Source organism: Rhipicephalus sanguineus, chromosome 1, assembly GCF_013339695.2.
Source record: "Rhipicephalus sanguineus isolate Rsan-2018 chromosome 1, BIME_Rsan_1.4, whole genome shotgun sequence".
Lineage (NCBI taxonomy): Eukaryota > Metazoa > Arthropoda > Arachnida > Ixodida > Ixodidae > Rhipicephalus > Rhipicephalus sanguineus.
In genome coordinates this window covers 172,503,258-172,517,949 of record NC_051176.1, presented here as the reverse complement: position 1 = coordinate 172,517,949, position 14,692 = coordinate 172,503,258, and the positions used below count along the sequence as shown (strand labels likewise).

Below are 14,692 nucleotides of genomic sequence, written 5' to 3'. Positions count from 1 at the left end.
GAATTTCCGATCGTCAGAGCGTCTAATAAAAAGATTTGGGTCTATATCAAACACAAACGATGCCTCTCAAACAAAGAGATATCGGTTTTAAAGCACCCATAAAAAATGTCGATCAATCGATTAATCGATTAAAACTTTCCACCGAAAGCAATAATCGATTAAAGGCTAAATCGATTAACAATCAACGATTAATCGATTAAGAATTGTAATCCACCATCCCTACCCTGCGCACGCCTATGCAGATTATGATCGAAAATTGGGTGTCATGGTCCCTTTAAAATTCTGAGCGACCTTCTGGTGGTCGCAGAGTTGTGCATGAAGTACCCATAGCGTGATTCGCGGGAAGCCGTATCGCTTCAGCGATACAACTACAAAAATACCTAGCCAAGTGAGCGAATTTATTCCGTCAGCCTAACAGATCGGACTGTTTCGGACCAGCTGAAACAGTTTGAAGTTCCCTCCAAAACTAACCCACCAATCATATTTTGCCTCACTTTTCTCTTCACTATAGCGGTTTTACGTTAAAGTCTTGGCAACACTGTTGATACCGCAGTGACGCTTGTGACGAATGTGTTTGCAGTTGCTCGTTTACTTGTTCTCGTTCACTTTTGCTTTGCGCCTGTCTGGTTTGCCTGCAAGCGCAAAGTTGTGAGTGAAAGCGGGCGTTGAAATGTGAAATCGCCGTTACCGCTATCATGTGAGCCTCTTTTGATATCTGCTACTCCTGTTGGGATGCAGGCATTTAAGCCTATATATTTCTCGGCAGCTCATTCACGTAGTCCACTCGTAGCACTTGTTATTCTATTTGCTTAAGTAATGCCTAATAATAATCGTTTTCAATTTCGGCTAGAAACGACCATTTCGGAACGAAGTGTTGGTATTCTTTTACACCAAGGTTTTGCGGGCGAAATCGTTGGTGCCGCTGGTTTGCAGACTGCTGATGGTAGATATGACGATATATTGGTTCGTGGACATAGGTTCGTGTCCAAGGGCGTGTGCCTTCTGTGGCACTTCACTGCGCTGCTGGTGGTGTTGGTCTTCAGCCAAACGAATGAGTACAAGCGTTTCAATGTTGTTATGGTGTTTTCCCAACGCGGCGCTGAACATTTCTTGAATATACTGGCGCATGTCCGCGAACCTCGCACTGCTAGCATTGGTTGTCGCTTTAACAACCTAAAGCAGCACGGTGCGCGTCATGTTCGCTTGAGCGTAGCCAGATTGTAGGTACTGGGCTCGTGCAAAGCACCCACCTTCCGCAATCTCGGTCATTGCGTGTGTCCTGTGTCTGCAATCCGTTGTGCGATTGTAAACTGTGCTTGCCTACGATATGTGCCGCACAGAATGAGACGGCTAATGGCTTGTCGTGTCATTCCGTGCATTTCTGTGCTTTTCCTGGCGACTTACGTGGTTACCTGTATTTACATACAGCGGCTTATCTCTGTTTGCTTTCGCACCGCATCGTTTCGCTGTATACGCGCTTGTGCATTTGGAGCGAACCCCTGTCGCGCCATTTGGGCATGCTTGTGGTTCAGTGAATCTGTTTTTTTTTTTTAAAGTTAACGCATGATATGCTTAATAGCAATAAAAAAGAACATGTGTGCTTGCGTAGACACACACACACACACACACACACACCTTTAAGTCTATATATACAGCTAGCACACTTTATCATGGCGACTTGTTTAAAATAGCTGCAAATTCACAAATATTGGCAGGTTACGAAATGCAATATTGTAAAAAATGAAGCTGAAGCCAGTCGGAACAATTCATGGCTGTGGCATGGTGCCCCTTTGCAGTGAAAAACTTTAAACAAGTTGAACTTTGGACCTCTTCTACCTGTACTAGTATGAATGTAAAGATCAGACTATTGTCAGTAATGGTAAAATGGCTGTTTAGCGTTGTGATGATTACTTGTCATAATGCTGCTTAATCCAATATTTAAGTCGTGTTGTTTGGGTTGTTGGTTCTGATTATAGTGAATGGGTAACGACACGAAAAGTCAAGGGTGACACTCGCATGTGCTGTTCCCACCCTGGGAAAGCATTTGCCAGTGGAGGCTCTTTTGAAAACGTACTGAGGAACAAAAAAACTCGAGTAGTTGATACAATAAAAGGAATTGGGGAGATCTTGGGCACGACCAACATGCTTATGCTAGAATTGACAGGTTAAGCTCTCCGGATTGAATTGGCAGCTGATGGGCTGTAGATTGTTGAATCAGTGTCACCAGTGAAATCAGCACATGTTTGTGTCACCTTTTCATCCTCGTTTTTTTGCACTTTTTCATTCACTATTAAACAAACAATTTTTCTTCAAATGTGTGTTGATTGTTCCAGCATTGTGTTGCCTCATGCATGCATCAGTGTTCAGGGAAACAGTGCAGATATAGAGGAACAATAATCTTAAAAATTCAAAATTTTTGCTGCCGAGATTTTCAGCCAAACTGAAAGCTTGGGTGCTGAAATCGGTAGACACAACCTTCATTTCAGACAGAAACTAGTGGAAAATAATAAATTTAATGCGTTTTTCACCAACAGCCGTGTCTGGCAGCTGTGCCATGAACTAGAGGAGGTAAAGTTAACGTCATCGGGAACAAACGGGCGTGTTAACAATGCCAGTCATTGCAGCACGTGTCACTAAACCCGCTCAGCTCCCATTAAGATTCCTAGAGCCACTACGAACAGCACTGGGAGTGAACAATGCTCCTGTTGGGATAAAGCCCCTAAAGAGGGGGCTTGTGGAGAGAGAGGGTGGGATGTAAAAAAAAGTTTTTTCTTTTGTTGTTGCCTCCCTTCATCCACCGTGGTGACAAGTGACATCACAGTTCGCGCTGGCATGTAGCCGCTGCACGCTGACAATCCCCAAAAAATACAGCCAACTGTTGAAAAATATGTGAAATAAACTCTGTTTATCGGGACAGTCGCGTGTTCCGAGTATAATTTCGATGTGTCATCATGTTTTTTGATTTTTGTTCAGTATTCCTTTAAGAAACAGGTGCTTAACTCTCAACTCGGGCTGTTACCCTAGATGCTAGCTTGACCAACTCGACCAAATGTCACTTCTGTTAGATATTTAGCGAAGCTGGCTGACGTGTGTTCACACTGATTGCTCATAAATTTCAGGTTGTTTAGTGCAAATTTTAAATATATGCCCTTTAATACATACACAACTACAAACGTCCACCTGTCCACAAGCCCCACTCATAGTATCCGACTTCATTCATGGCTTAGAAGTCGGGATGTGGCTTGTAGTAACCATTAAGCACAGTAAATATAGGTACAAGCCACGTCACACATATCTCTTGTCTTTGGTTCGATTCTGACACCGGTGAATTGTCATATGCTTTGAGAACTGAGTGCCCCAGGGGTTGAGTAGTCGTGCCGATTGCGCTAGCTGATTCTGTGGCTTGTCATGGTCTTATTGTGTGTAAACGCACCCATCAAGGTGTGGTAGTTATGTTTACTGTCAGGTGACACAAGTGGCTCTCACATAAATGGCATCTTGCTTCGCAGACATTTGTGTACTTAGTTTTCTAATACCTGCATATTTTACTGCACCATTTACTAGTTAATAGTGCAATGTGTAGCACTGTGTGCACTTGTGGATGTAAAACGTATTTTTGTATTTATCCCTCCATACAAAATATGTATGGTTGTTTTAGACCAACCGACTTCCTAGATTTTTAAACAGAGCCTTGCAAAGCTTTAAAACAGACCCTTCAAGGTTTGCAAGGTTCAACACCAAGAAGCAGTCATGATGGTGCACACATATGAGGTGCGCACGTCTCTGCCTCATGTGACTGCTTTTTTCTTTTTTGTTTGCCACATAGATGTGAAGCAAAGCACAAAAACAAATATGTGAGATAGGGGGAAGTGTTGCGCTGCGGGTTCTTCCTGTTTAGTCTGCTGCCATTGCTCTAAGCGTCAGTGACCGAGCATGCTGTTTCTTCTTTTGTTGCTTTCACATACTTCAAGATAAGACGGGCAGCGGCAGCCATTTGGCGGGTGGGTGTTTTCCTGCAACACGTGGCAATGAGGAAACTGTTCTGATTAGGGCTCGGGGTACTGCATGTTCTGACACCCCATTGGTACTCTTGGTTCTGCCTTGCAAGGATAATTTATTGTGTTGGGCGTGTTCTGTGTTGTGAATATAATCATTACTATGGTAAATATAGTTTTTAGCGCACACATTTATTTTGGTTTGCCTTTATTTGTTTGGTATTTGAAATGATTGCATGAACACTTTGTAGTCCGTTGTCGGACCCCTTCCAACAACGCAACACTGCCGCAGCGGTCCTTCATCAGGCACTGCTGGACACGCTCTTTCATAGTTAATGGACCATTTGCAAAAATCTGCAAGGCGGCTTTCCTGCAAGGTTGTTTTCCAACCAAAAACTCTCAATCCCCGACTGCTTTTCTCGCTCATTCTGTTTTTGCTTCCCTACCCCCTCCCCCCTCCCTTTTTTTTTCTTACGAACGACGGTGCCTTGTCCACCTAGCGAAGGCTGAGGGTTCGTACGAGGCGGCCCCACAGTAATAGTTGGGGAAAGAGGTCGTTTTGTCGTACTTGCGTGCCTTCACTGGAATTGGGAGCGGTAAAAGTACAATGAGCGAGAAAACCAGTCTGCGACGGAGAGTTTTTGGTTGGAAAACAACCTTGCAGTAAAGCCGCCTTGCAGATTTTTGCAAATGGTCAATTCACATGCGTTTTCTCACTGCAGTGGGTGCCATATCTAAAAGTGTAAGTAAACCTCCTTTTACTTGAGCTTGACTTTTTTTTTGGTTCGGACCAGAACGGACGGAAGGTGGATAAAGGTTTCGGACCGCAAAGGGTTAAGAACCCTAAAGGACCCCTGACAGCTAAATTTTTTTTTTGCAAATTTTATGTTTTAATGGATATGCCTCTTTGATAGCCATGAAATGGAATTGTAAACGTTCCAGTGTAACGTATAATGAATGCTAGCATCATTAATTATTATGAATTCTTGACGTCACTTCAAAACACCTGCCCAAAACCATAATAATGTAGCGCCTCACCGTGGTGGAGCGCTAAAACACAACAGGTGCTCAAATTTTGTTGTCATATAGAGCGCACTTTTCGAACTGGGGTCCATGTGTGCGGGAAGGATTGAAACAATGTGGTTGCAGTGGTATCAGCCAGGGTGTGACATCCCAGGCGTGTTACGCTGCTGAAATTTCTAGCACAGGACACCTGCCATAACACTACATGTGACACAGCCTCCACTTAATAGTGACCAGTGTCTTGTCTGAAGATAACGTTCTCCACTAGGCCACTGGCATCGAGAATCAATGAGAGAACAGCACGGCTCAAAGCAAAGAGCGAGAGAGAGAGACAAAGGCACCTCGTCGTGCGAGGTAGTGTTGTGTAAGCCCTGCAAACATGTCTGTGTGATGTCAACAATACTCGTGGAAGGAGCTATATGTCAGTGGGAGACCAAGCAGTCGCTAAGCGAGTCATATAGATACTGTGTCACGAGGTGCTCCCAGCTCAGATGAGCACTCGCGCTTACTTTAAAACTACACTAAAGCCCGAGGCTGCGCTTGGTACTAATACTCAGTAAGAGGAGCCTGTGTAAGCAGAAGAATGGCATGCAAATATCTTGAGTTTCAAATTTTGGTGTCAGCGGGTCCTTTAAAGTAGTAGTAGTAGTAGTTACATGCCATGCTTTACTTGCTCCATCCATTTTGATGGTAGAGTTATAAATGTTAAATCACAATTTTAAATTTTCCTCTGTGTGTGGATGTATTGCACATGACTCATTTTTACCATTTCCATCAGTGATGCCATCTGTTAATATTATTACTATAATTAAGGGCATCTTTGTAAGCCGCTTTAGGTTGCAAGTAAGGTATTTGCGGGTCTCTATGTACGTATGCGTAATATCCATTATATACATGATGGGCAGTTACCGTCACACTATGTTTACAGTGCTGCCTGAGTTGTCTGTGGTTGTGGCAGCGTACTCAAGACACAAGAAGTGAAGGCAGCACACATTATTCTTCGGTCCCATCTTGGGGTGTGATCTGATGGACTGATTGTTATGGGATGGTAAAGGGCTCCATTGGAGAAGCTGGTGATCTGTGGCTTTTTTACACAATGTTTCATTCAATCCCACACTTGACAAAGTAGGTGTCAGGCTTTTCAGAGTGCCTGGATGAGCTGTCAGTTGTAACGCTGTGTGTGACCGCTGAGGAACAAGTATTGTTTGCAGTTAGTGACCATGTATTTGAAGACAAAGAAGTTGATGTCATGGTTGTGAAAGGGCTAGTCACTGTTGGGCTAGGTCAGGGGTCTGCAACCTATTGCGGTGGATGTCCAACTTGCATGAAGCCGACATGGCGGGGGCCGCACGGCAAAGCATGGGGGGGGGGGGAGGTGAGGTGAAGTGGTGCTTTGCAGGCAAAGAGAAAAAATTACATGAAAGGACAATAATGTACAAAGCTGGAATAGAAATCATAATTTTCAGCACGCATGTCACAAGGTTGCAATTTACAAACGTAGGTTACAAGAAAAACAAAACAAAAAACACTTTCAGTGTGACTTTTGGTGCTGAACATTCTTAGCCAACTCGTAAATACCTGCATCAAGACTGCTCACCGACAGATGCAGAAGTTCGTGGAAGTGTTCATCAGTTAGTCAGGAATACAAGTTTGATTTAATGAACTTCATTCTCGAGAAAGTCTGTTCAGACTTCTGTACTGCCTAACGCTATTATCATGACTGCTGCTAGTTTCTTCAAAATCGAAAACTTTGAGCCTGTGAGGTCAACGTAAAACTCCACAGTGTCTTTTGTATCAAATGCGTCTTTGAGCTCGTCGTCTGTCTGCAGATCAGCCAGTTCCAACAGGTACATATTCCCACCTTAAAAGGATTCTGAAAAAATCAGATGCCACTCGAATGTTTTTGAAAATCAGAGAACCTAACTTCGAACTCCCTCTTTAAAACCCGTAATATTTGACAGGGTTTATTTGTGGGAAGTGGTGTGCTTGTATCTCCCACAAAACTTTTGCAGCAAGGGACGTGACTAAGATTAGACTCACTAGCTTGCTGTTCGAAAAGGTCTAGCTTCAGCTCAAAAGCCTTAACGTCTGCGAGCATGCCGAACAAGAGTTTCCCTTTTTCTTGTATGAAGGTCTTTTCCTGATTTAACATTTTTTAGAACTAACAGACAAGAAAGCCAAGGAAAATATAGGGGATGTTATTTGTAGTAATTATGATGTAAATGTAAAGAACGTAAAGTGGACGAAAAGATAACTTGCCACCGACAGGGACCGAACCTACGACCTTTGAGTAATGCGTCTGATGCTCTACCACTGAGCTACGGCGGCGGTCATCCTCCCGTCCACTTTATGAAGGATATATGTGCATTTAAACCTAGGAGTATTAGTCAGCACCGCTAGTAGCCATGATGGCGAGTGTGGAACACACTTTTTCTGCCTGCTGGCGTCACGAAGCATTTGATCTTTTTATGAGCTGGCAGCTGACCAATAATTCCTCACATACTACCTGAAGGCATCCAGTCTGCCTGAACGAGACCCTCGCCATGAATGAACGAAAGAAGGGGAATTGCAAGGGCTCGTTTTTCTTTGCTAGACACAACATTATTTAGAAGTAACAGGCAGGAAAGCCAAGGAAAGTATAGGGGATGTATTGGGAGATATATAGGGAAGGTATAGGGGATGACCAAAGAGAATATAGGAAAAGTATAGGGGATATAGGGGATGAAATTCCCCTTCTTTTGTTCTTTCCTGACCTAGTATTTCTTCAGAAAACCTTCCTTCCCCATTTTTTAGACCTGTGTAAAAAAAGGAAGCGAAGACATTATATGGCTAAGTGTGAAGATTGGGGACAATGCCAACTGGAAGCGATCTTTCTTTGTTCCTTCTAACACCATTTCAGGTCAAAACTGCCATGTCGGCCTTCATATAGGAAGTGACAAGGGGAGGGGGGTTCTGACGCCGTGCCGGGGGTCGCATAATACTGCCCTGCGGGCCGCAGGTTGCCGACCCCTGGGCTAGGCGATGTACAAGTAAGCATATAAATTGACTGCATAGTGCTTGATGTGGTTAATTAATAACTCTTTGAAGACACAGGTGTGACAGCTGATTAACCGAAAGTATAAGCAGGTGCACTTCAGTTGCCCTTGCAGGCCAGCAGTTCTCATTCGGGAAGTTCTAGTGGGTTTGTGCAGCATAGTGTGTACTTGGATGCATTATGAAAGTTTAGGCTTATGAAAGTTTAGGCTTTACTTTAACCCTTTGTGGTCCGAAACCTTTTCTCACCTTCTATCTGTTCCGGTCCAAAACTAAAAGACTCAAAGCTCAAGTAAGAGAAGTTTACTTACTCATGTACAGATGGTGCGTAATGTAACGTGGATGGGCGCACGTGAATCAACCACGAAAGAACTTGTCCAGCAGTGCGCGACCACGGACCACTGCGGCCGCGTTGCGTTGTCGGGCAGGGGCTGACAATGGACCGCAAAGGGTTAAGGGTTGGTGACTGGTGCAAAACTAACTGAACTGACCAAGTGCACCAGCCTGGCCTGATCTGTCAGTGATTAGATCAAAGGGTGCAAGTGACACTCATAGGCATGCAGAGTGCACCTATTGCAGAAGCAGCTTGAAGTCACAGAATTGGAGAGTGAGTTATGCCTTCTACAAGGCATAACTTCACCGAAAGTAACACACACAATAATAAAATTCGGTGTAAGGGTTTATAGATTTTATTCAGAAAGCACTTCAACATTTTCCCTTCTCATCTCCAAATAAAAGGGCCAGTCAGTGAAAATGTGAAAGCAGGAATTTGTCAATAACCATATTTTTTATCAGAAACAGGAAAGTTCTCCAAGCAGCATGAAAAAGGGGCTCTGGGTGCTCACATTTGCATGCAAGAAATAGAACACGATAACACTGTAGCATTTACTTTTAATGCAATTACAGTTAATGGCTGAGTGGTGTAGACAATGGTGCAGACTTTCTCCAACTGATGGAGGTGTAGTCATTTCCGCAAACAACATATATAAGGGCAGTTTGCTTGTACTATGATGTGGAAAATATAGACTCTGCTGTCAGGATATAGACACACATAAACGACATAGTCCCAACATGTACAGCTAGAACTGACTTCATTGAACCATGACAGCTGCTGCCACCATGAGTTGGGTGAATGAACGGTGCAGAGAAGGGCACTTTTGTACTAAGGAAAGGGTCTATTCAAGAAGGATTAGTTTTAAACCCCTCAAGTACATGACCTTTCTATCTTAACTGTATTGCAGTTGTGTAGCCTAATCAAAACCAGAAATTTTTTTTTCTGAAATAAGTCATCTAATCATCAGTGTTGCTACAATATTACATGCTCTTTCTATTACTGTCACCAAGTTCTCTGTGGAAGCTGAAGAGCTCACAATCTTCAGATATGAAAATTGTGCACGTGCATGTTCTGTGGGAAAGTTAATGTTTGCTCTATGGGTTTTGTTTCTTGTTTACAGTGTGGAGCTACACATTCTGAGCAAAGTTCGTTCACTGTCAACTTCTGCGACCCACCCTTACCTCAGATGATTATCTTTTTAAAAAGGTGAGAAGCTATACAAAAACCACAAAATTGGTAAAGCACAATTGTTGTTGCTTGTGTGTGTGTGTGTGCGTGTGCGCGTGCGTGCGTGCATGTGTATGTGTGTGTGTGCGTGCATGGTTATTAGCAATATTACGCTGCTCTGCCATTGGATCAAGTTCCGGACGAAGTAGGTGCATTTTAATAGGGAACTCCAGCTGGTCAAAATTAATCCGAAACCCTTTGCTATGGTGTGCCTTACCAGAATTTAATTTTTTATAAGTACGTGCGTGTGTTAACAAAAAGGGAAACTGATCGAGGGGTTTGATTTTTGCTATTTGCACTCATTTGAAGCCAAGGAAAGCACAAAGGAAGTTATTTGTAGTGTTTATTGAAGTGTAGAAAATATGGGAAGCAAATTGAGTGGATGAAAAAACAACTTGCCACCTCTGGGAGCCCAACCAATGACCTTGACATTATGTGTATGTTGCACTTCCAGTTGTGCTGCAACAGCAGATGTTCTCTTATCCACATTCTTGGATGACTGTGTAGAACTGAGATTTAAGCCTAGGAGTGCTAGCCAGTGTTTCTTATGGTTATGGGGGCAGATGTGGAATATCCTTTTGCCCAATGGCGTTGCATAGCATGGGAACTTTAGGAGCTGTTAGCAGACCACTCGACCCTGGTATGCTAACTGAAGGCGTCAAACCTGCTGGAAATTGCAACCGTCACTAATCAGCGAACGAGAAGGGGAACTGATTGAGGGCCCTGATCCAGTAGTTGCAACCATGTGCAGCGAAGGAACACATAGGGAAATTCCTTCATAGTTTTGATTGAAGTATAGGTGTTATAAGGTAAAAGGAAATGAAAGGGGACAAAAAACAACTTGTTGCCTATGAGAGCCGAGCCCAAAAACTATGCTTTCCTTGTCTTCCTTAACTGTTGACTTCGTATGGTTATGTGTAACAAAAATGGGCCCCTCGATTCTCATTCTTTTGTTCATTTCATAGTGAGGGTCTAGACTCCAACAGGTTTAATACCTTTAAATACAGTGAGAGGGTTTGTAAGCTGCCTATTTGTAAAGATCTCATACCACGTGAGACCATCTAGCAAAAATGGTTAACACTACAATATTACACATAAATACCCAAGAAAGTGAACTGGGGGAACACCCACCGCCATATCACAACTGGTAATGCATCACATGGCTAATACAAAGCTTGTGGGTTCTGTCTCCAGTGGCAGCAAGTTATCTTTTTGTCCATTTTCGCTACCCTTTATCTTGTAATTTCTACACTTCAATTAAAAATACAAATAATACCACCTATGCAACCATCAACACTCGGAACTCTCATCAATGAAGTTAGAATAGTGGAACTGCTCGAAGAATTAACGGACATCAACTGGGATATTATTGACCTTATTGAAGTTAGAAGTGTGGAAGCATATACATTAGTCCATATCCATCCATTAGCCAATATGACTAATGGATGCGTCCTGTGTCACAGAGGGCTCCTGGAGAAGTGAGAGTATGGCATGGGGTTTCTAACCCACAAAGATATTGCGGGAAACATTGATGAATTCTGCAGCATCAATGAAAGGGTAGCATGCATCGGTACAAAAATAAATCGTAGCTACAAAGTGAAAGTAGTGCAAGGGTACTCTCCAACGTCCAGCCATGACGACGACGAAGTAAAGCAGTTCTATGATGATGTTGATCTGACAATGCAAAAGGCATAAACACAGTACACCATAGTCGGGTGAGACTTCAGGCAAAAGTAGGAAGAAAGCAGGAAGAAGGAACAAGCAGTCAGCAACAATGGCATCAACTCTTAAGAATAACAGAGAAGAAATGCTAATGGAATTTGCAGAAGGAAATCAACAAGAACACCATCTTCCGAAAGCCTAGAAATAGGAAGTAAACATGGGAAAAGCCCCAATGGAGAAACAAGAAACGAAGTAGATTTAATAATGTGGGGGGAGCCAGGCATAGTACAGGACATAGATATAGTGGGTAAGGTAAAATGCAGCGATCATAGGTTAGTGAGGGCAAAGATTGCACACAACACGAACAGGACAAGAACAAAATTAATCACTGATAAGCAGGCCAACCTATATGTAATGAGGGTAAAAACAGAATAATTTAGGATTGCACTTGAGAACAAATACAATGCTTGAAAACAAGGAAGAGAATGATGACAAAGAGGATACAAACAAAGTCGTAACTAGACTGATTTCTGAAGCAGCAATTGCAATTGGAGGCAAAGCACCAAGACAGAAAGTAAAGCACGCTCTCAAACCACTAAAGACCTATAATAAAAGAAATGATAACAGGTGAAAGTAACTACTGCAAAGATAATATATAATTGGCTGAACTGTTTAAGCTGATCAAAAGGAAACTCGGCAACATATGGTACTATAAGGTCAGTGGTAGAGGCCAACGTTACTAAAAAAAGCTCCGCCGGAGAGGCGGTCCGCGTGGCGGTCGTGAGAACTAGTGGCGCTGCAGTCACGTCTAGCTCCCGCGGCTGGCGCTTGTTGTGATCGGCGCCGCCGATGTACGAGCGCACGTGGGTTGCAGCATCGTCTGCGCTTTGTTAGCTCGTCATTTTTGCGACTGTTCTTGACCAGGCTTAGTGTCTTGCACGAATACACGTGCATTATGTACGAAGCGTAACGAGAGCGAACAGATTCACAGCGGTATGCCGACTTGCTTTGCGCCGGGCTGCAAGAGCGGCTACCGCAACGACGACTCCGCTTCACGACACTTCTTCGGACCTGCAAAAGACCCTACGCCATTCAAGCTTTGCATCGCAAAGATAGAAAGCTTACTGCGAAATGCAAGGTCTGTGACGTTCATTTTGAGAGTGACGACATTGTAAAGCACTATCGTCGTGTCGTTGCGGGACGAGAAGTTTTGATCCCTCGTGGAAAGTGGGAACTCGTGCCAGGTGCCGTGCCGCGCTTGTTCCCAGCACTTCCACCCCACATTTCAAAGCCAAAATGTTGGGGGTTTAGGCACAAATCCCCCCAAAACGCACGGCGTCCCGCGAAAGCCCAGTGCCCAATTTGGAGGAGCGGCCAGAAATAGAACAGCAAAACGAAAGGCAGGCTATTGCATATATACGCTACCGAGAATGAGAGTTGCATCACACTGACATTCGATCAGTTGTCAGCTGTCGCTATGCCTTCGAAGCAGTGGATTTTCTAGAGATTTTACGACGAGGTATTGAACAAGATGTGCGGAATATTTTACATTCGCCAGCTCGGGAACGGGCTGCTCAGCGCAAACATTTGACACGGTACACATAGGAAAGACGAGGACCAGCGCTGGTCCTCGTTTTTTCTATGTGTACCGTGTCAAATTTTTTGCGCTGAGCAGTTTAATAATGAAATACCAACTAGCCTAATCCCACACTTTGCTTCGGGAAGGGAGACTTACTTGTGCAAAAGATAATTGTAGTTGACGAGCCAATTTAACTGCGTAGTGAACGGCTACAGCACGAAACGCAAATGGCTGTCGTACAGTGTAAGGAGTGCTGCGGGCATGGGACATCTGCTCGGTGAAGTTGAAAAACTGAAGTTGAATACTGACGACTCTTCTAGCGACAGAGTACGCGCGAATAACTGCTCGGTGCTCACATCACGGCCGATCTGTTCGAATTGTTTAAGGCAGCGTAGAAGGATGCGACGTAGAAAGATGAGACACCGAAAATACAACTATCCGCTGAAATAATTGCTCAGAGCAGACATCTATTCGATGTAATCGCACACTGAGATATCATTTACCAAGTCCTCGTAAAATTTTCCGATTTTGGGTCAGTATCCCTTTAACCGTCACGAAAACGTGTCTTGTAAACATTGCAAAGCATTGGTGATGTTTTTCGAGAAAGTTTTTTTCAATAAATTGTAGAAACATGAGTACTGTTTTTCTAGAACGTTTTTGTATCTCGAGTAAGTACGCTTCTTTGTGCACTATAAAGGCTTTTACAAATGTGTTGGGTTGTTCTTGATCTAGATAAGACGGCAGCGGCTAAAATTATGGTAATAGTTATAAAAAATACTCTGAAAACCCTCATTCGCTTAGAAACACCTATGCTTGGAAGTTAAGCGCAATGTAGACAGCTCAAATATTGTCAAAGGGTCGTGAAGTTGACGAAGGCAGCAGTCAGCAGGTCCGAGATGAAACTCTTTATTTGGCCGAACTTTTGGCCGGGAAACTGAAAGTCAAACTACAGCAATACACTGTTGGCGGCGAACAGAGCGTCGACCGTCGATCAACTGACAAACAGTCAAGCGCGTCGGCTTTATACAGGCGCTATCGAACTTTCCAGCGATATCGCTGGTGGCGGCGTTATCTCTTGACAAAGCTGGAACATTCGCGTGCAGCGCGAAATCTTACCAAAACGATCTATTACAATCGCAAAGCTTCTCGAACACTGCTTCGCGGACAGCGTCGAGCGTTGATAACCGTCCTTGCTGGTCAAACCTGAATACATCAAAATAAAACAAGAAGTGGACGTGGCAATATAGACCGAACATCGATTCTTAGCCAATCAATGAACAACGCACGCGGGCCAATGCATACAGGCGACCTTATGCATATCCACCTAAGCATCCATCTAACTAGTACAATAAGAAAGCTGGCGCGCAGATGCCACGAGCAACTGCGCGGCGCATCGCAGCGTTATGCCGTGGCAGGAGACGACGCGCCGATAGTGGCGCAAGACGGAACTGCAGCGCCGCTAGTTCTCGCGACCGCCGTTCGGACCACCCTCCTCCGCTGGCGGAGATACGGAGCTTTGAAACTGAGTTTGTTCTAGTAACGTTGGTAGAGGCAGCAGTAAAAAGGCAGCAGCATCAAAGTGGTTAGGATTTCTCTATAGAAAGGACCAAAATGCATGCATTAAAACATAAGCAACGCAACATTATTAGCAGCTTGAATGACTTGAAGGTGGCAGAAGACTTTTGCTCGAAACTGTACAGTTCACAAACAAGCCATCTGACCTGTAGTGAAATTGAAGTCAAAGCAGGACACTGAAGTTCACTGTGTAACTATCGATGAGGTTAGAAGGGCTCTACGAGGCATGTCTCATGGGAAACTGGCCGGAGAAGGTGGCATAAC

General features: G+C 43.9%; 1 protein-coding gene across 1 annotated transcript in view; it reads left to right on the top strand.

Annotated features, from left to right (window-relative positions):
• The first annotated feature begins 523 nt into the window (after positions 1-523).
• The window catches only part of LOC119402361 (bifunctional heparan sulfate N-deacetylase/N-sulfotransferase), an 87,585-nt gene continuing 73,416 nt past the window's right edge, over positions 524-14,692 (top strand). Inside the window, exons 1-2 of the mRNA XM_037669501.2 lie at positions 524-697; positions 9,506-9,591. The gene's annotated coding sequence lies outside the window, so the exon portion shown is untranslated. The remainder of the gene's footprint in view (positions 698-9,505; positions 9,592-14,692) is intronic.